Genomic DNA, 22,682 nt, shown 5'->3' with positions numbered 1-22,682 from the left:
TACGTGCCAACGCTGAAACCCAACCCAAGGTCTTAGGGTTCTCACTGAAGCAGCCTTAGTATGAATACGAATTCTTACAGCCACAAGGTTTTCATTTGACTTTTTAAAGTTCTTAGAGACATAAACAGTGGCTCTGCAGCAAAACATGTCCTCTTTAACTCCAGAGGCTCGTGGCTGTGATGGCCTTCATCACATAAAAGAGCCACAAAGCACAGCCTCATTTACATGCAGCCGTTCTGAAATGCACCAAAAAATTATTCTGTGCTCTTTTTGTTGTGTTGACACAAAAAAAAAACAGCTTTCCTTTTACAGTTTTCCACTTAACTCCTGTTTGATAGACTGTGGCCTTATCCAACTGAGGTTTACCATGTTTATTGAAAAAGCTCATTGTTGTTTGGTCTTTTTAGTGATGGTTTTTAGGGATGAAAGCATCAACCAGTTATCATCCATGGTCCACTTTTGGACCATGCACTGTGGACATACTCTACTTCGTGTGAAATTACTTTTCAAAACTTTACTTACTATGGAAGTATTATTAGGAAAATGTACTCAGGTATGAAAAGTAAAAGCAGATGTGCAATAAAACATTGTGATGCAAATCTAACTTTTTGGACTAATATTAGTGATACATTCATGCATATGTTCAGGGGTTTTAATCATTTTAAGTACTTTATATTTTATTATATATGGGGCTCCCCAAGCGGTACCGAATGGACAGCCTCACTACATTTTTGTTTGCGCTTTCAGAACTATTTATGGTAGAAAGATGAATGATACCTCATTTCGTAGAGAAGAATGAGCACTTTTAGATGTGTGATTGAAAAAAAATGTTGTAACCTAATTTTCAGGCTTGAAAATAGTAAAAACAAAAAAACCTCAGTAATGGATGGACAGAAAATGAACATCTGTTCTTGACCACTTCATAAAACCTGCCTTAAAGTGCAGTTAAAATTTTCATAAAACTGTAAAATCTTTGCTGTTGGTCCTCTAGGTTGTCTGTTTTGCGAAACAGAGAACAGTTTGTATTTTTTCCAATATATAAGGACGTAAAATAGCAAGAGTTTTGCTAAGTGTTTCAGTAACTGATGGGCAAGGGAGAATATTTACAAGTTTCAATGGTTTATTCAGCATATTTAATAGTATATAATTACTTATATAATATCTACAAAGTCAAATATCTTAATGAAGTAATTTAATACATTTTAACATATATTTATCTCCATTTATTAGATATTTGTAACCACTGTAAAAAGAGTAGCAAAAGGTTTTTAAATGGACCTTATAACTTATCCTAAGTATAATTTAGGTCCAATAGAAGAGGATCAAAGTTATGCTTTGAATTGCACTGACGAATGCAATCATACATTTATACTGAATATAATGCCATCTAAGTTTTTTAAAACATTGTTTTGAAAAATGTATTATGATTAATTTATTTTTTGATACAAATGTTAACCTTCCCTTGGCCAGCCCCATATATACCGTTTTACAACATCATCATATTTGTCTCTAAAAATGAACTTTATATGAACCCAGTTGCAATGACAGTGTAATTTCCAACTAATTCAAGAGGCATTTCATAGTTTTTAGCTTCAAGTGGAAAATTTTCTCAACCCCAAAAGAAACATTAAAGGGGTCAAATTTTGCTAAACCCACTTTTATTAGTCTTTACTACATTTATTTGTGTATTTGGACCCTAATAATTCATAAAGTTTGAATTTGAACCATCCGAGTGCTGCAAAGCTATCTTTATATTTATTTTGACAGAAATTTAGTGGATTTCTACAACCCGTTTCAATTTCTGCTTAATTTGTTATGTTTTTTTAACTAGTTGCATCACGACGTTTGCACATATAAGGTCAAGACTTCCGGCGAACATTTCTCCGAGTACGCCATAATATTTTGTGAGCAGCAGTGGTTGTAGTCCATACTGAAAATATGTCCAAACTTATCCAAACAGAAAGCACAGTCAACAACCTGGAGAGGGTGGGGCTTGAAGTGGCCAATTTGCATTTAAAGGGCCAGCACTCAAAATGACCTTTCTGGTATCATGACTCACAAATAGGGTTGAAGATGGACCAGTGGAGTTGAATTAATGAAGAATTCAGACCCAAGCATAGCATTTACAGTTTATGTAGTCTAAAGGGAAATGTTATAACCTCCTAAGATCCAGCTATGGGTTTTCTGTCTGTTTCACAACTTTATACAAAAAAAAGAAAAGAAAACTGTCCACCATAAAGGACATTCAACTGCATCTGAAAAAACTGTTGCATCATGATGTTTCTAATATAGGCACTTATTTAATAAAAAACAAAAAAAGCTTGTACTTTGCTGACATTTCCTGGGACTTAGGAGTTTAAAATGCATAATTCCATTTTTAAAAAGCAAAATATCACTGTTTTAAGTCTTCCATTTTATTGTAAACAAATGACATATTGGAGTAAGAAGCACAATACTAGCCTTTGAAGTACAAAACTGCAGAAAATGGGAATTAAAAAGAGTATGTACATTTTGGTTTGGGCCAAACATCAACCAGTCTTATGAAGGTTAGATTACAGATTACTAATGTAATGTAAGAAGTAATGTAACCTTTTTAATAATTTCACAAAATTATTGAAATTTATTACATTAGTTTACTTTTCTAACAAATGTTTTAACTGGTCGACGAGATGGAATGTCCTAAAAACATACATTTAAACTACTCAGTGTCCAGTTTTCGATGAATATTCATCATAATCAAAAAGAAATGTAATCACCAACATTTTGATCAGCAACAATTTATTCATTTTTCTCACTAGCTGTAGTTTTACTCTAATATGCACATTCTTTTTATTTATTTATAATGTCAGTTTACTAGATGCACAGGACATACAGAGAATTGAGAAACCATTTCTCTCTTGCCTTGTTACTAAAAAAGTAAAAAAAAAAAAAAAAAAAAAAAAGAGTAAATAAAGGGTATAAAGAGAAAACTCTAATAGAATATAAAGTGTATTCATCAAATCTATTTGCAGTGGCTGTGGTAGTGCAATAGTGTCTTGTAACTAGTTGCTCCCCAGCATTTGACCTTTTATCCAGCAAGTGTGAACACTCCATGTGTAACATTTCAGATAAAATAAAGACTATTTCAAGCTCCTTTTTCACATTTTTTTTTCTCAACCGGTCCATGTGACACCATAAAACCTCATGCTGCCGTTTCTTCTTTCATCACATCTCTTAACACTTTAATATTAAGAGTAAAAAGGCCTTTTGATGTGATCTGACCCTCTGGCAAGTTGGTGTTTTATTCAGCCTTTGTTCTAAACACCAAAAGAACATTCTAGATCTGTGATTTTCTCCGTTTGTTGATGTTTCCTTCCAAAGTAACGCCATAGATCGAGGCAGTAGATCTGAGAATCCAGATGTTTTGGTTTGTGCTGCTTCTTTTTTTTTTTTGTAGAATAATTCTCCACTTTTATTCTGACACTGTCTCCTTTATTCACCCACAGGGATGTGTCATTTCATCCTCCGTTTGAGCAAATACATATTTAGTGGCAAGTGTTTATCTTTTTTTTTTTTTTGCCATGCCAGGAGCAGACGGAGGCGTGTGTTTGCCAAGTCACCTTGTGTTTGCATACTGATGAGGTGTGTGTTATCGGCCGTATACATGCCTGTCACTGAATGTGTTGTAGTACTTGCAGAGCTATAGCTGTGTGTTTGTGGACTGGCATTGTGTCAGCGTTGTTACAATGCAGCCAGAATTAAACACATTAGTGCAAACAGCAGTTTACAGAGGCAGATTCACATTTTAGGATTGACGTGTACAACTGTTGTCTCTGTTAACATTGTTAGTGCCTAATCTTCTCTTCAACACACAAATGTCAGTAAACACACAGCATCTGTTTACATAGGGTTATCTATCCAAAAATGTCTGTTTTCTTGAAGGAAAGTCTCATGGTCATTACATGAGCTCTGTTTGTGCCTCTGCTCCTTGTCTCAAACTGTCACTTCTTGCTGTATTGTGAGTGAAGGGGCAGCACGGACCCACGGGGGGTCAAAGGTCACCACTGTTAGGGAATATGGAAGGGCAGTCAAGAAGACAGAGCAACAAACTTTTTTTTTTTTTAGAGTTGATTCAGATGGAGCGCTGTGCTTTTGTGTGTTATCTCTGTGACAGGGGAGCTTATTAAATCTGCCAACACAAATGAGGAATATGTGTGTGTGTTTGAGGAAGGGGAGGTAAGAGGGGAGATATGCAGGGAGGGAGTTGGGCTGAGATGCTGAGCAAGCGGGAGAGTGTTTGACAGCACAGCACATTGTGCCTGGAAACGGGGGAATTTCGAAACATGAAATGTATCAGGAAAGACAGGCAGGTATGGGATATAACCCCCCCACCCCCCTTACCCCCACCCCCCGCTGTCAGCTGTAAATCAGCTCTACTCTCATGAGAGTGTGTACATGCAGATCCACTTCATACAGACTCATTTCACCAACTCCTGCAAAGTTCAGTCACTTTCACCCGTTACGTGGTCTCACTTTTGCGCACCTTTGCAGCTAAAGAATATGCGATAAAGCCTCAACAAAGGGCTCACACACTCATTCACACAGCCTTAACGTAACGCAGACTCTGTTCTCATACAGCCTCCGTCACTGCCGTTCATGTCTGTCATCATTTGGAGAGAAGACCTTATAAAAGCCGCTTATTAAAGGCTGACTCAGCTCCTTCCTGCAGATGTGACACCTGGTTCATCAACCGCCAAAACAAGCCTCATTGTTTCCATTAGGACCCATAGTGAGTGTGTGTCTACCTGCCCATACAAGTAACTCTATTTGTTCTCCCCCAGACCCCTTATCTCCCCCTTATGCTGTTTGTTAGTGCAGTACAGCAGGTAGCTGGTAATTAGCCCCGAAGGCCTCCTTGTTGTCTCCCTGTTTGTTTATGGCGGTGGAAGCAGATTTCCCTCCTGAATGGAGGCGTCACTCAGAAGTGTGGCAAGAGACAGAGCAGACGGTGTCACGTTAAAAAGCAGAGGAAATTCCTGACTCACCAGAATCATACTGGGGGGGAGGGGGTAGATTATAGGATTACGACAGATTTGTGAAGCTGTTTTTGTTAAATGGCGTGGATTTTATAATGTAGTGTGATGTTTTTATGAACCATGGATGTCATTTCCAAACAGATCAAACAGCTGGTGTGTTTGAATATTTTGAGATGGAGCATTAAACAGTTTGTATTACCTAACAGTTTTCACCATTTTTGTGAAAACCAGCATCAAGAATGAAACAATTATGTGAGACAAAAATCAAACTAATGAAATGTTTTCACTGTGTGAATAACTATAATAATTATGGTAAAATTAAAACTATTCTCAAATGTTTTTATTGAGTGGGCTAGTGTATAAAGGCAGACAAAATAAAAAAATATATAAATCACAGCACAGGGAAGTCTGTTTAGAGCAACTTTTCTTTTATTATTAACCATGTTTTAGATTATTTTAGGTTTTGGCTTATTTTTCCTTCTTTCTCCAGTGCTTCCTCTAAAGCAAAATGCTATTCTTCCCAGTCTGACACTGAAAATATACATATAAAAGAAAAATTTACTAAGGTTGTCAGAGAATAATCTAAGAGGGGTCGAGGTGAACATATTGAGCCGCTGTGGAGTTTACTGAGCGGATTCGAGCTTTGCAAAAGAATGCAGAAGAATTAAAATACTTTCCTTAATAATGCTGGTGTTTATCCTCTTGAAAATGAATGTTCCAGATCTTTTCTTTCCTAAAAGGTAAAGCACAGTATGTACAAACACTAGTGACCCTATTCTGTCTTATTTCTCACCGCTCATTCTTAGAAAACTCACGAAATAAATAAAACTTGGTGGAATTTCCACACAAAAAGCCCATTTAGTTTGTACAAAATAAGACCCAGCACCTAAATGTAAGAGTTTTAAGCTGTTTGTAATGAACTGCTAACGTTAAACTCACAGAAATCGGTTTATGTTGAGTTTTATTTGTGTTTCGTGGAGAATGTCACGTTCCTGTGGATTTCTAAGAGGTGCCGTGTCCCACACATGAGTAGTTAACCCTGTGCAGAATCAAAGCTCCCTCCCGCCGCTCCTCCAATCTGTCGAGTGTGTGAGATAGAGTGTGTGTGTTCGACTTTGTCAGTATCACCCACGAGGGTTCCCCTGCCACCCCCACTGATGGGGATTAAACATTCATGATCATGTTTATTAATGACCAGCAGGCAACAGGGATCTCTATGCACTCTACACACACACACACATATACACTCTCACACAAATACACACACCCACACACACTCAAACACTTCCGCTTATACACTTACACAACATGCATCAAACCACTTCTTACTTTCCCACCCATTTGAATCATTACACAGCGTCTCATCTGCACACATCTACTACACACTCACATTGCATGCTGGTTAATTTGGCAGTAAACTTTGGTCAGTAGATAAAGAACAGATTTCCTGTCTCCGCGTCTCTCTCCGGAATGGCGGTCTGAACTCTCCCATGGGTGGAGGGATGGACTGAGGACCTCGCTGGGAACATCTGTGACGGCCGGCCCCAGCAGAGACTACAGTGTGACAGGGCCTATCCATAGCAGATGTCACACCAGTATGTGTGTGTAGTGAGAAACCCAGTGTGTGTGTGTTCAGGGGTGGTAAGTCCGTGACCTAGAGAGGATGTAGAGGAGAACGCTTGTTAGTTTTCTTTTCTTTTCCTCTGTGAACGGAAAGGGAAATACACAGGTGGGTAAACATGAAGGTCATACAATCATTATTAAAAATGTACGTCACTTATTATGTCCAATTACTATTCTGTAATGCATCAAGACCTTTCCTGCTTCCTCTCTTTCTACCCTTTTCTCTCCCCTTCAGAGATCATTTGTCTTCCTCTGATGTGATATAAAAACCTTACATGTTTTGCCCCGCGGCCACTGCGAATGAAATGACAAATGAGTGATGAGCAGAGGAGCGCTGATGCTGCACTCCTCACACCGTCCCATCTAATTCCACATCTCTCCCCTCCATCTCTCAGTGGATGGACTTTCCCCTTCCTCTACCCTCATTATTCTCTCTGCTCTGCTTCCCACTCTTTATGCTTTTTTTTTTTTTTTAATTCCTCTGGCCTTTCCTCTCAGTCTTGCTGTTCCATTTTTCTATGTTATTCTCCATCCTCTCATGGCTTTTTACTTACCAGTGAAGCATATCACAGGCGGGTCAGATACCCTGGTAACTGAGCCTCTCAATGGGACTCCAAATGAAGAACAAAAAAAAGCATTTTAAGAACGTACTGAAAGGTTATTTTTAGGTTTTACTTTCATTGTGCATCCAGAAAGGCCAAAGAGCAGTATAATGCCTGCAGACTGTAGGGAATTTACCTTGAAACTAGTCTGTATGAATGAGATCATATGCACACAGTGACAGTAGAGGCCATGGTAACGGTAACTCAAGGAGAAGAAGAAAACACATTTTCAGATTTTCTTTTTTTTTTTTTTTTGAGTTCATTATTGATTGTATATAGTACAGAATTGACTACATATGGATAATTGCTTTTAATAAATTTATTGCACATTTCTGTGAATTTAACAGTTTGTGAGAAGAAATACCAAAATGTGTCATTTTTAAATTCATTATTAGGTGTATTATCATGGATATTAATATCAAGTACATACATGAATCATCCATTAGTCAAAATATAACTGAGTCGATATCGTTTTCTTTCTTTTGAGTCGACTAATTTTTATTTGAGATTGGAAGAGATTTATGTTTTGCTTCATAGAGATACAGAATTAATGTTTATTTTTTGTCTCTGCTTGAGTGTCACATATGTTAAGTCTGAAAAAGTGCTTTAAAAAATTAAATGTCATACTTGTGGTCATTTTTTAATTTTACTCTGTTTACTTTGGTTTGGGTGAAGGGCACATTTTAACAATGGTATAATTAATCAATTTAAAATCAAAAAGTAATTCAAATGCCCATTGATATTTTCTGTTTATTTAATCGGACAGTTTTATTGAAATTAACATACCTTCACAAGACAGACCTGAGAACAAGAAGGATTCACAAGAACAGCAAACAGGGACAAATGAGGTAATAATAAACAATTACAAGAATCACACAAAACATTTTTTTTTATTTGTTTCAAGCAGAAGAAAAAAACAAAACTTTTGTGTGTATAAGGAACTGATAGCAGAGCAAATAAATTAGTAAACAGAAGTGATCAAGACAATATGGCAATTGCCATGTACACTTGTAATAACAAAATAAATTCAATATGTATTGCTTGAAAAGCAATACAAAAGTGGGAAGAAGAAAACTTGTTAAATCCCACCTCCACCTCTCATTTATACATACATAATTACTTTTGCTTCCTTAATGATAAGATTACATGTGTTTAGAGTCCTAATAATGTAAATAACAGATAGTAAACAGATTAGAAAAACTGATGTATATTACGCTAAGTAACTATCTAATTAATAGTATGCATAACTTATAATACAATATATTTCAACATTTATTTCAACAATAATCACATACCAACAATGGTAATGGAAGTGACACATACCAACATGGTAAACAACACCAAGCACATAACAACAAAGGGAAGAAAGAGCCAATAATAATAATGATAATAATAATAAAGCTTTAACCTTTTATAGGGCACTCATAGAAGTGCTCTGAAATTCAAAATCTCAACCTTAGAACATAATACGAATGTAGTACTTTTGTGAAATTTTTCCAAATTTTTAATTGTTATGTAGAAAATCAAGATCAGTGAAGTTACCATATTTGGTTCCTTACCCATAAGTGACAAAAATAAATAAAAAATCCAAGAAATATCTCTAAAAAATACAAGAAAAACACATTAAAGGTGAAAAGAACATCCCTTTTAGAACATTAGACCAACATAAATGCAGATCCAGACACCTGTCAAAGTTCACATGATCCCTTTGAACATCATTCCTCACATTAGTACCATTACATCATGGTACCTATCAAAGCAGGTACACTCACTGCTCGTGCAGAGGTGGACCTTACAGACCCTGCAGACCACATTGGACCTCAGATTGTTGCTTTGCTGTCCTCACTATAACTGATGATGTGATTGTTGCTGTCACTGTCCTGTAATGTATGTGGAAATTACCAAAAACAGTCACTTGCCCAATAAAGGATTAAAAAAGGGTAATGAAGGTTTCAAATCTGAGGATCCTTCAGTTCAGTTCGTACCATTAAAAGGTGCAAAGTATCTGAAACCTGCTCTGCTAACATTAGTGCAAACATGAAGAATACCTTCGGATAAATACTGACTAGGCAGTTTCCTGTAGAGCTCAGATTTAGGAAATTTGAGCTTTCTAAAGTATTACCTAATAATATTTCTTCTGGACTGTATACAACTCCAACCAACTGCTTCATTCAGGGAGAAATGATGGGTGTGAAAACTGTAATTTGCAATAAAATGTAATGCATTATGGTAAAAAGGGTTTGAACGCTGTTTTCACACAGAATAAGAAATAGTGTTCACTAAAAAGAAAATGTATGGCACAGTAATAATTTATAATAACAATAATAACAATAATAATAGATAATGCAGTGTCCCTGTAAATGCACATTCATAGACCGTCCCACTCAAACAGAGCTTAATAGACTTGCAAATTTCATCGGAAATGAAGGTTTACATGGAAGTTAAATCAGAACAGCAGCGATTAATGACCTCAGTGTGGAAGGTACGTACAGGGGTCAGAGGTCATGATGAAGGTTTAACAAGATGCACATCTGACCTACACCCTGTCCCTTCTCCTCCATCACATTCTTTCTGCTCCAATGTCCTGATTGTCACAAGGGACGCTAGAGAGAAAATGAGAAACATGGACCTGGTCGTCGAATCCTGTGTTAACGGGCGCTGAGCCACGTTCGGTCTGAGTGATGGAGGGTAAAATAAACTGCACCACAGGGAGGGAGGAATGATTTTCAGCAGTTAAACATCACCCTTTCTATTGTACTTTACCTGACCTTAAACACATTCAGGCAGTGAATAGGTGCAGGTGGAGCATCTGCATAGAGATAGAAGGCGGACGCAACAACAAACGCAACATGAAAAGACCTTTCATCACCATGTCATTGTAATTATAAGTTCAGCCACACAGGCATTATTACCAACGTACCAGGTAGTGGTGTGTGTGTGTGTCAGCTGTAAAAGAGCTTTGTCAATCATCTTTTAATAAAGGCTTTGGGGTTAATAATATATGAGTTAACAATTCATATGTATTTTAAGTTTAACATTAGTCTGATACATCTACTGTCAGCACCATTTATATTCGTAAGTTAAGTAATACCATCTGTTTTCGAGGTAATCTCTCATGAAAATAAAAAAAAAAACTTTCCATCAATTTGTTAAATTTGCATCTGTATAAATCTGCCAGTCTCAGCTGCATGGATTTAAAGGTATTTAAGGGTATTGTTTTTGGTTCAGGTTTATTTGTTTGTTTGTTAACACTCTTGCTGCAAAACTATTGGTTGAATTCATACCAAATTGGGTTTATAGATTGCCAGTGACCCAGAAGAGATGTCATTACGTTTTGTGAAAAGTAGGGTAAAGTTTCAGTTTTTTATGATTTTTTTTTCCCTTTTACTTATAATGGGCAAAATTTCACTTGTCTATAACAGCAAAACAGTTGGTTGAATTCATACCAAATTGGGTTTATAGACTACTAGTGACCCAAAATAGATGTGATTACATTTTGGGAAAAGTAGGTCAAAGTTCAATTTTTTTCTGATTTTTTACATCTTTTTTTCCTCCCATTTACTTATAATGGTTGAAATTTCAAATGTTTATAAAAACATCCATATCGTTTCAGTTTACTTCAAACTTGGCACATATACAGAGGCAATTGATATGCTGACATCAGTACCTGCATAGACATGATGACATCAGCTGGATCGATGCCAAAATAAGATATAATACGCGCGAGGGGCGGGGTTTGTTGTGCCTGGCACCACTTGTTTAATACGTTTTGGAGCTGGTTGATTTAACCAAGTTAAATCCACATTTTTTACAAGAGTGACCCGGTCAGGTCATTAAAACAAACAATATATGTGGACAAAATAATAAATAACTTTCATACACCACAAAAAGATCAGTATGTGGTTCCATACAATAAAAGAGGACAGTAAGATCATAAAAAATGCATCTGAAACTGACTCTAGTGCAAATTTAGAGGCAATCATACTGACCAAGTATGTTATTTTCTTAAACTTTAAAACAGACTTATTTTCTCCCAATGTAACAAATTCTAACATTTGTAGGTCCATGAAGAAATGACACAGTACTGAAAAGCTGCTGAGTCAAACTCTTCTAACTTTGTAGGATGTTTGGAAAGTGCAGACCATATTGTGTTTGGTTTTTATACTTGCATGTAGAAAGATAAAATAAAAGATAAAATAGAGAAAAACAAAACCAACATGAGACCTAGCAACAGCAAATAGAATACAATCGTGAACATGATTTCCAAAGACATTAAATGTTAAGTAAAATGGTTCTGTAAAGAGTATCCAACTTTGGGTGATGTTCAAGTGCATTTTCTGCAGAAATTAAACCTTAACCAGGAAGACAATGATAAAACCTGGTCCTGAACTGGTTTCAGTTTAATTAAAATGGTTAAAAAAAAAAAAAAAAAAAAAAGGTTGAAGATAAAAACAAACCAAGCTTGAATAACCAAAACTGAAGCGCCCTTATTTCACAGAGGTCCCTTGAGTTCTTCATGTATGGGCCACATTCCATTATGAGCTTTAATACTTCCCAAGACCTCCCAAATCACCAACCAAAACAAGACTAAACCTTTTCTATCTTGCTGAAAGCTCAAATATCCTGTCGTGTTACATAATACGGTTCAGCTACAGCAACAAAAGAAAAAAATAAAGATGCTTTTTCAATTTCACATTTAATTATCCTTATTTTGTGCGCATATAAACGTTCATTCTCTGTTGTCTTCAGAGGATGCTTTGTCCTTTTGCAAGACGTTACCTTCATACACATCATGTCATCAAATCAGATACACCCACACACACACGTCACAGACATCACAACACACAAGGGAACTAATCTGATTTCACAGCCCAAATGAAAAAAGGTCACACAGGCACACATCCATTAGCTATTATTAGCTTAATAGACTAATAGGTAAACAGCACACAAACCCACGCACACACACACATACACACGTGACTCGGAAATGTGTTGAGTGCTTTTCTTTTGTTGTTAGCGCTCCCATTCTAGAACACACAATAATAGTCCAGGTGCTTCTGAAATGGATCTGAATGGCTAACTATTAAAGTAATAACATTTAAAGTCTGTATGCTTTAATGATACACACTTCCTGCATGATACACACTTCCTGCAGCCTCGTACGTTTAGCTGCTGAACCCCCCCCAGGAGACAACAAAACCACTTCTGACTATTTAACTAACACATACACAATCCAATCCGTTACCATGACCTCCTCCATGGGGCTTGTAAACAAACCAGTCCAGACAGTTTAGGGGAAGTATCAGATTTCCATTAACAGCTTCAGGTCATTCATTTCCTACTTTGTAAATCAGACAACTACTTTTCTCCGGTCTGGAGTTTTCTCTAACTCTGCATCATACTGGTAGGTGATGATTTTGTGGGAAACACCCAGAGCAGTGTGTGTTTCTCATTAGGAGAGTGAAATGAGCAGATTTTAACAAGGTAATTTTAACAACCCTGCGCTCTACTCCCTACACATGGGTGTGAAAGTGTTTCTCAGCGGGGGGAAGAGGAGGTAATGGGTGTGGGAACGTTACCTAGCCAACTCCACACTCTTCTGTTCTAATGGAGCAATAACAGCCCATTTGTTTCTAACACTTTTCTTTATAATCCATGCAGACCAGTACTATCACAGTTCTATGTTTGTTAATTAAGGGTAAAATCTTTCATTCTAAGACCTGATGCTCTGAGTTGTTTCCCGCCTGAATTTGCTTTTGTGAATATTGACTTGTGTTTGGATTGTCTGTTGCTCTTATTAACCCATAAAGACCCAGAGCTACTTTTGTGGCAGTTCTTTTCTCTATATTTAACTTTCCTGATGTGATTTATCACCATTTATTATAATATTATCCTCTGTATTTTGCCTTTTTGTGTGAAAAGCAGGTATTTTCTTATATTTAACCCTTTCATGCATAGTGGTCACTACAGTGGACAGTTATTCTCCAGCTGTTCTCTTGTATATTCATGGGTTTTGTTGTTTTAGTTCTGTATCAGCCAACACAGTGGACGCTAATGCATCATCCCATACACTGACATTCATATAATTACAGTAACTTTGCTGTTCTTGATAAACCTGGTCTGCAGTAACATGTTTGAGTGTAAATCAATTACTAATTGTTATTGGACTGTAATTAACAGTTTTCTTAAACAAACTTTTCTTTTTTGTATATTATTTTCATGAAGTGAGTATGGTCAAATGTGAGTAAACATCATATTAGCTGCATTAAAAATAAAGCAATTTCATTGTTTTCACACAGTTTATCACTTTCTGATATTGCATTTTAAATATATGTTTCTTTCCTTTAAAAATTAAACACATGGTATCCAGTTGCGTGGACATTTTTGTGACTCCATAAAAAATAGGTCCATTAAAAAAAAATTCAATTGCAGAGTTTTTTTCATGCCTAAAGAGGACTAAAAGCACTCAGGAAAAAAAAAATATTGACTATAGTTCTCATTATTCATGCATGAAAGGGTTAATTCACTGATCATGTAGATGTACACTAAAGTTCAGATTAATGTTGATGGTTATTATATCAAAAACAGAGAAAACTGAAGAAAAAGTGACTTTTTCAGCAAAATATATCATTAACTGAACAGAAACCCAGTGTGTCCATGTACTGTCATTGATCAGACTCTATTTTGGTGAATCAATAGCCACTTTTACACACAGATCCTGGAAAAAAGGTGAGATGGTGATCCCACCTTTTTTTCCACAGCCAAGCAAAAGGAGTAACAGAGGTGAGACTGGCTGGACTTTTACACAGTGAACCTGTGTTCTGGAATCAAAGGGGCAGTGACACAGCGCAGCGTATAGTGTGACGTATACAGTTGCGCATTAGAAATATCCCAAGCATAGCATAGCATAGCTAGCCTCTCCAGAGTGAGCAGAAATAAATAATTACAACAAGAAAAAAAAAAAAAAAAAAAAAAAAAGAAGCTGTAAATGCTCTCCAAGAGTAGAGTCTTCTATGAGGTCTATGAGGCGTTTACTGTTCCACAAATGTTTGCATGGATAGAGTGCTCCGCCCGAAGTGACAACAGCTCACGGATCTCAGCGTCTCCCCAGTTTGACATCTTTCTGGTTGTGGAGGTGCAACCAGAAAACCAGCACGGGGGTCGCACACACAATACGACGTCAAAACATCACACCATGGTTGTGTAACTAGAGGTGTTCTTTTTACATAGCGTTCCAGAATTTTGATTCCACCTTTATCCCCCTCTGTTTCTACCTCCAGAGGTGTTACAGAGCTGTAACAGAGGTGGGACCAAATGATCCTACTATTTCATGTACACAGACATCGTTCCAGAATAAAGGTGAAATACTCCCAGAACAGAAGTGCTGTGTAAAAGTGGTGATAGTTGTAGAAGACGATGGTGTCTGTGGCAGTTCTCAAATGAATTTTCCTCCAAATTTAACCTTTCTTAAATGATTTATCACCATTTATTATAATATTGTTCTCTGTATTTTGTGTTTTTTCAGTGAAAATCATGTATTTTCCTATATATAATTCACTGTTCATGTAGATGTTCATGGAAGCTCAGATTAAAATTGAGGGTTATTATGTTAAGAAACAAAGAAAACTGAAAAAAAGTCATTTTCTGAGCAAAGATAACAATAACTGAACACAAAAATAAGCATCTACAGCCACTGTCATTTATCAAACTCCATGGGTTTTACCGGTGAATCAATGTTGTAGAAGATGACAGTGTTTCCACACTCACTACAGAGCCTCTGAACGTCCAAATGGGTCATATGTGATGACCATGAAAAGATGACAAACTGTATTTTACGCTAATTATTTACATGTATTGACAGGATTACTGGATCCGAACTTATCAAACGTTTTAAAGCAGTAGATGGTTTTGGTCGCTGGTGGCTGTTTGGGTCTTTATGGGTTAAATTAGAATGAGCACAAATTAGCTTCAGCACAGACCAATACAAATCACATTACATTTCAGAGCGAATTACTGCATTTAGCTCATTGAAATCAGCCTGTACCACTTTTTTACTGAATAGAGCACTTTGTTTCATTTGTTTGTCTGTTGGCTTGTGATATGCCATGAACATTAGAATTAATATGAACTTGTGATAACTCAATCAGATGTTCCTGTTTGTGCTCTGGATTCCCCTTCGCCAGCCTCTTTGCTGGAGAATTGTAGTTATAGTCATTCGACCAGGAGTGAGAAGATTTGAGGCAGCTTAAACTGTCACGCCAGCCCAGAGCTGCAGACTGCTTCCTTATTCTCTCTGAGTGAGTCTATAAAAGACAAGGCTTGTCCGGTCCTGATCTTTCTTTCATAAAGTAATCTCCCCACAGTCCCTCCATCATTTATATCCTCTCTTTCTCATGTGGGATATATTTGGCTACTTACAGTCTCTGAACTTTGTCATTGTCAAATCTGCCCTACTTCTACCTAAAGGAAAATGTTTAAAAAAGGGCTCTCACATGTTGTCTTTGGTGCATTTTTAGAAGGAGGTCTGATGTCATGCTGACCACACGTTGAGCTGTCCACCATCAGTCCATCAGTCATATTTTCTCGCTCCATTTTTGGACATGGTGCGTTGCCATGGTGCGACACGTCCTAATAGGAAGACAAAAAAGGGTTTCGGGCGAGCAATTTTCTTGTCAGTCACTGCAGAGTTGGAAAGAAAATCCTCAGGCCGCTGAATTTTTTTTTTTTGGGAGCTAATGTAGGTGGGCAACACCGCCTGAGAGGAAGTGGTAAAAGAGGGATATTCTGCAGAGATAAAACATGGAGGCTTAGGGATAAAGAAATGTGTTTTTCACAGTCACAGTGGGGTTTTTTTCTGCTCAGCACTGTAGCCTGGGGGATTTAGTAAAACTATAAAACAGATTTCACACATCTCACGGTGATGTTAGACCCTTTTCACATTCACTGTTGTTTACATCACAGCTTTAAACACAACGCTTACGTGTTACATCAACTCTTGTACAATGGATTCTTAGAGATCGAATAAATAGCATATTTGTGGTTTCTTTATGTTCTATATTGTATATGGGGATCATCAGTTTACTGGCGGAAATACATTTGCACTAAAATACCATAAATATTTCAATGCATATGCACATTATTGTTACTGCAACTGAGGAAATTAGAGGTTATATTGACATACTGTGCCAAAGGTGTGTGGGCGCATTTATCCAATTGTGGCTGAATTAAGAGGAATAATAAAAATTAATAATAATAATAAAAATAAACGCGTAAATAATATTCGTTTGGATGTATTCTGACAGCACTTCCACGCAGTTGTCACAAGCCGACTGAATATATATAAACTGCCTGCGGGGTGTAACAAGCACAGCAATCTTGTTCACTTCTCTTTTCTCACTTACATAAAAGCACACTGTATTTGTTCTACACAGTGGTTTTTCTTCGTATTTTGTGCCATTAAATAACCACCTGTGCTTATGCATGTCTGCTCAGCTCAACCAGAGTCTCTACATCTCTCCAAGGTCAGATTAGAATAAATTCATAACCACTGGATGCTCCTGGACGCAATCTGACATTATTTTCCCCACTTTTCTTTTTTTGAATATATTTTATTTAACCCATAAAGACCCAGTGCTACTTTTGTGGCAGTTCCCAAATGAATTTCCCTCTAGATTTAACCTTTCTTAAATGATTTATCACCATTTATTATACTATTATTCTCTGTATTTTGCGTTTTTCTCAGTGAAAATCATGTATTTTCCTATATTTAATTCACTGTTCATGTAGATGTTCATGAAAGCTCAGATTAAAATTGAGGGTTATTATGTGAAGAAACAAAGAAAACTGAAAAAAAAAAAAAAAAAAAAAGACTTTTTAAGCAAAGACAACAATAACTGAACGCAAAAATAAGCATCTACAACCACTGTCGTTTATCAAACTCCATGGGTTTTACTGGTGAATCAATATTGTAGAAGATGACAGTGTTTCTACGTTCACTACAGAGCCTCTGAACGTCCAAATGGGTCATATCTGATGATCATGAAAAGACGAAGAACTGCATTTTACACCAGTTATTTACATGTTTTGATAGGATTAATGGATCAGAAGTTATTAAATATTTAAGATCAGCAGATGATTTTAGTCGCAAGTTGCTGTCTGGGTATTTATGGGTTCAATAAATGTGCATCATAGTTTACATCTTTCGAACACATTAGAGCACAATGTAAATAAATGGCAACTTGGCAGCTAGTACAATAGAAATCAATGGGAATCCTTAATTTTCAATGTACACATCCCAAAAAAACAACAACAAACAAACAAACACTGAGAATTACAATTAAATACAGTAATATTTTATTCGCAGGCATAAAATTCAACCAAAATGATTGATTACTGGGGCCCAAATATTTATTTATTTTATTTTATTGGTTTATTTAATAGGGACCATGCACTTTTATGAACATTGCTGTATAAAAAATACACCTATGTAAATATGCCAGAATTAATAAAAATAAGTACTTTTCTTCTGCAGTCCCTAGGCATGTGACAGAAACAAGACATAGAACAGCCAACATTAGCCAACAATATCGCTAAACTGATCCAATTTCAAATAACATTGTGCTGTAACTTTCTCCATTAGGTATATATTTTAGGTATATATTTATATTTTAGGTATATATTCACAAGAGCTCACCGCTTGTATGAACTGTATACAGAGTATAAGTGTGTCCAAAGGTCATATGTAGTATAATAGGGCTAAATAATGACATAATAAAAGTACAGATCCACAGTATTTTCCCCACTTTTCTGATTTATCTTTACAACTTTCGACTCCAATTTCCCCCTTTTTCAAGTAAATACCAGAAAATGGTTCTCTACTTTTCTCCAGACACATGAAAATGATGATTGGGCTCCATTTACTCTCTATGGTGATGTTTTCTGGATGTACAACTCAAATCCTCAGTAGCTCGGACACATCCAGCCAAGATGTGTGCTGACATGAGTGTGACGGACAGCGTGGCCAGACTGTGAGATGATGCAAAGTGTGTGGAACCATCCATCACATACACTAAATGGTGCACAAAATAAAGATGTCGTCAGATGCTGTGTAATTTTTATAAGCTTAAGGATTGAATTGAGAAAAAAATAAAAAGTCTGATGGTTTGATGAAATACTGAGGCTGAACGTACACACGCTTTAAGGTAAATCACCAGTTTACAGTGTTCCATTTGTCCCATATAAACCAGAATAACACTAGTATGAGAGGCTAGCTGCTGTGACACAGAGTTCACTCGTTGTCGTCATTGATTTCTCATTACTTAGGCCCTCAGGATTGTGCGAGCTATCACTCGGATCAGACCTGTCGAGTTCAATTAAAAGCCTTTCTAAAACGGCCTGGTTTTTTAATACCTTATCTTCGCTCGCGCCCCCAGTCACCAGAGTAATGATTTCCTTTGTCTATTGTGTTAGCGGCTACAGTTACCCCTTTGTGGTCGCAGATGCTTCGGTGTCTGCCACTGTACTTAGAAACAAGTAAAGAGTTGTTTGAGGGTGTGGCATGCCTGATTATAGTCTTCCTCTCGCCCTTCCTCTCTCTGCTACATATACACCTCATAACAGGTCCTTTCTTCTGTGTTTGGATGCTGTCTCGCATAAAGTCATCTTCCCTTCCAGACGACCGCAGAGCAGCTTCCACACCAGCACGCCAGTCTTTTGAAACAACCCTACAAGACCATTTTCTCGCAGCCACACTGAACCATTAAAGACTACATGACAAATGAGCTTGGTAATTACATGTGGACACGGAACAGGACCAGCTTTCACAGCTCAGCACCCCATACAGTGGCAATAATGGCCACTGCAGCAGTGGGTAGGGTGAGAGAATCACTTAGCAGGGAATCTGCTGCTCCATTCCCTCATTCTCTCATATAGTCGTGCACACACACACACACACACACACACACACACACACACACACACACACACACACACACACTCACATACACATACAATTACTATGACAACCCTACTACAGTGTCCATAATGGCAGAACAAAGTGGTGACAGCGAGGATGGCCAGACTGGGAGTGTTAAGAAACCTCATTTAAGAAAAGGCAGAAGGAGGAAGGAGCCGAGGCAGAGGTGTTGATGGGTGTTTTGCCGATGTGCATGTATGTGTGTAGCCCATACCTGTCTGCCTATCAGAGGAGTATTTGTCTTATGTCAGCAGGAAAGAAAAGAAAATGTTGGCTGAGCTCACTGTTTTTCTGCTCCCTGTTGTGTTTTAAAGCAATGAACTGGCATCACCAATTTTTCAGTCAGCCATCGCTGGTCCTCTACCGGCTTTTCTACCGGGTTAGGGTTGTTGATGGGTGATGGGTGGCAGGATGCCTTTCAGAGCCAATTACGTTTAATGAGATGCGGAGTGACCAGAGCTCCTGATAGCTGCCAGACGACACCGAGATCCAGTATGTGGACAGAATACTCCCAGAGGACTGCACTGAACAACAGTACAGTAACAACTGGAATTATGTGGGTGTTTAACACAGTTTTTGGCTTTTTTTTAAGTTCCTTCTTCAACCTTATTTGTTTGGATAATCCTTTGACTCTCCTGAAGATGCTAAATTCGACAGCAGATACAGTATGTGTGGCCAAATGCATCTGAATACCCTTAGGCTTAATCTACCTAAGGGGAGATGAGAGGCTTCTTGTTATGTCGACAGATCTCGATTGGTCTGTGATGAAAGGAGCAGAGCGGTACAGTATCTGCTACAATGAGCAGTAGAGAGATAGGCATCTCTATGAGGACCCTACTGTAGCAGCTGTAAAGAGGCTGATATGCAGATTAGAAGGGTCTGGCCAAGCCGACATGTCTGGTCAAAGCGCCTGCATTATGAGACATTTGGCCGGTTTGTGGTTTGCATTGAGCATCGAGAGGAAGGAAAGCCTGGCCATCGCGACTGTGTTATCAGGGAGTGGAGACATTTGGATGAGGATGGCTGAGAATGATGGAGAGAAAATGAAAGGGCCACTGATAACAGACTGAGAGCCATACACACACATACAAACCTGGAACATTACATTAAAGAATAACAATCATTTTCATCACTGGAACGCCGCTTCATTGTTTTACTAGACCGAATGCTTCCAGTCACTTGCTTATCACTTCAGCAGCTCATTTGTCAAGAGATATGTAGGAAAACAGTTACCTTGTCCTCCTTTTCAAGTGAAACAGCAGATTGCGACCCTAAGGGCAGGAAAACTTTCAGGTCAGTGAAAGGCTGCCAAATGTTAGACCCAGTTTGTCTCAAAGAATCCTTTCTTAGAAGCTGAAACACTAAATTAGAAGTAGGCTATGTACAGTTTGTGGGCAATGGAGGATCACAAGACTTATAAATACAGTGAGTTTACATGATTCTTTTTTGTTCAGTTAATCTGACTAAAACTAAACTTGAAAAGTACATTTAAACATGTTAACACGACTGAAATTGAAGTTTGAATAACTGAACTAACACACCTAGATAATGCAATTGTAAGGCAATCTACTCCTGTATGTAAACAGACCAGCGCAATGACTGCAACGGGATGGAGTATTCAGCACATCCTGACCCAGAAGTCAAACATCATGCATCTCATCTGCACAAAAAGTACAGCGGATGGAAATTACACTACGTAGAAGTGTACAGTGTTGACCGTTGTTGAGCCAGTTTACCTCTGGGTTGCTAACTTGCTATTGGCTATTGTTGTGGTCTGTGATGGCGTAGGTTAAAGGAGTGATATTTTGCTTTTTTAAATGGAATTATGCATTATAAAACATTTCCCTGTGGTCTACATAAACTGTAAATGCTATGCTTGGGTCTGAATTCTTCATTAATTCAACTCCACAGGTCCATCTTCAACCCTATTTCTGAGTAATGACACCAGAAAGGTTGTTTTGAACGCTGGCCCTTTAAATGCTAGTCACACCCCACCCCCTCCAGGTTGTTGGCTGTGCTGCTCTGTCCTGTTCAACCAACAACTTAACATTTTATGTAATCAGCTCGAAATTTGGACATATTTTCAGTATGCACTACAACCGCTACTGCTGACAAACAATTATGGCACGCTCGGAGAAATGTTCATCGGAAGTCTTGACCTCATATGTGCAAATGTTGTGACGTAACTAGTTATAAGACATAACACATTAAGCAGGAATTAAAACAGGTTGTCGAAATCCACTCGATTTTTGCTGGAATGAATATAAAGATAGCTTTGCAGCACCTGGATGGTTTAAATTCAAACTTTATGAACTATTAGGGTCCACAAATACACAAATAAATGTACCAAAGACTAATAATAGTGGGTTTAGCAAAATATGACCCCTTTAACAAGCAGAGGGTTCATATCGCCACATATCGGGGCCAAGATTACATGATTTCAACAATAAATCGATTACACACCAGTTAGTGTAGACTGGGACAAAGTCAAGAGTCCAATTAAAAGGCTTAGTCAAGCATTATTATTATTATTATTATTATTATTATTATTATTATTATTATTATTACTTTTTATTCCTTTTCTTTTTATTATTGTGATTATTAATTGTTAAATAACTTTCTTCCAATAAAGACCCTCCTAGAAGTCCACAAACCAGTGTTTGGGAACCGCTCATTTATTTATTTAATATTTACATTATAATAGAATGGGTTAGACAGGGATCACTAATCCCTCGGTACTACGTGTAGTGCTGAAGAACACGGCCATTCCCCTTCTCAGTGTCCGTGGGAAGGAGGAGTTTAACCCCACATTGTCTGGGAGGAGTCCGCAGTCTCTTGGCGCTCCGTCCCAGGAACATTGGATCTGCAAACACAGGGATCGTGGAAGTCCGCTTCAAGAAACTGCGATTTTATTATTATTTTTTAACGTTTATATTAAATGCACCGGCGTTATATCTAGAGGGGAAAACAGGAGGAGTATGTCTCAGCAGAGGAAACATTAGCCGGTAAGTTACAGGCGAACTTATTCCACAGTCACGCCGGGTGAAAGGGACTGGTTTATTCGTGTCCGCTGTTCTTAAACCGACCTCAAACGCATCGCTAAACGGCGCGTTTGCGTAAAGTTAGTGTGTGTCTGCTGTTTGTTGAAAAAGTTTGTTGATGTTTGTCATTTGGGGCTTACATTTTTAACACTGCTCTGACACTGGTTGGTGTGTGTTTAAGTCGCAACAACCGGATAATAAAGGGTTCTCCAGTGAAAAAGAACCTCATTATGACTGTGTTTTATGCGTAAAAGCTTCCACACATTGTAAATCTCCTTAAAAAAAAAAAAAGACATCTGACCTCTGAGCCATGGAGGAAAAAAATCTTTTTATATTTATGATCATTGTCAATGAGTGCTTCTTTTACTTCCTCATTAGAATAAAATGCAGTAATATTGTTTAATGTGGTGTGAGACATACTGCTTTG

The 22,682-nt window shown here is 37.6% G+C and overlaps 1 protein-coding gene across 3 annotated transcripts in view; it reads left to right on the top strand.

Annotated features, from left to right (window-relative positions):
* tiam2a (TIAM Rac1 associated GEF 2a) overlaps nucleotides 1–22,682 on the top strand; it is a 100,818-nt gene that overhangs the window by 5,743 nt on the left and 72,393 nt on the right. For 2 of the 3 annotated variants that reach the window (XM_030127032.1, XM_030127029.1), the window contains exon 1: nucleotides 22,073–22,219. The exons of the other annotated variant lie outside the window; for it this stretch is intronic. The gene's annotated coding sequence lies outside the window, so the exon portion shown is untranslated. Of the gene's footprint in view, nucleotides 1–22,072; nucleotides 22,220–22,682 lie in introns of those variants that run through there. 3 annotated transcript variants of the gene reach the window in all.

This window comes from Sphaeramia orbicularis, chromosome 22 (genome assembly GCF_902148855.1).
Source record: "Sphaeramia orbicularis chromosome 22, fSphaOr1.1, whole genome shotgun sequence".
NCBI lineage: Eukaryota > Metazoa > Chordata > Actinopteri > Kurtiformes > Apogonidae > Sphaeramia > Sphaeramia orbicularis.
Note: the sequence above shows the minus strand (reverse complement) of the source record. Positions and strands in the feature narration are given on the sequence as shown.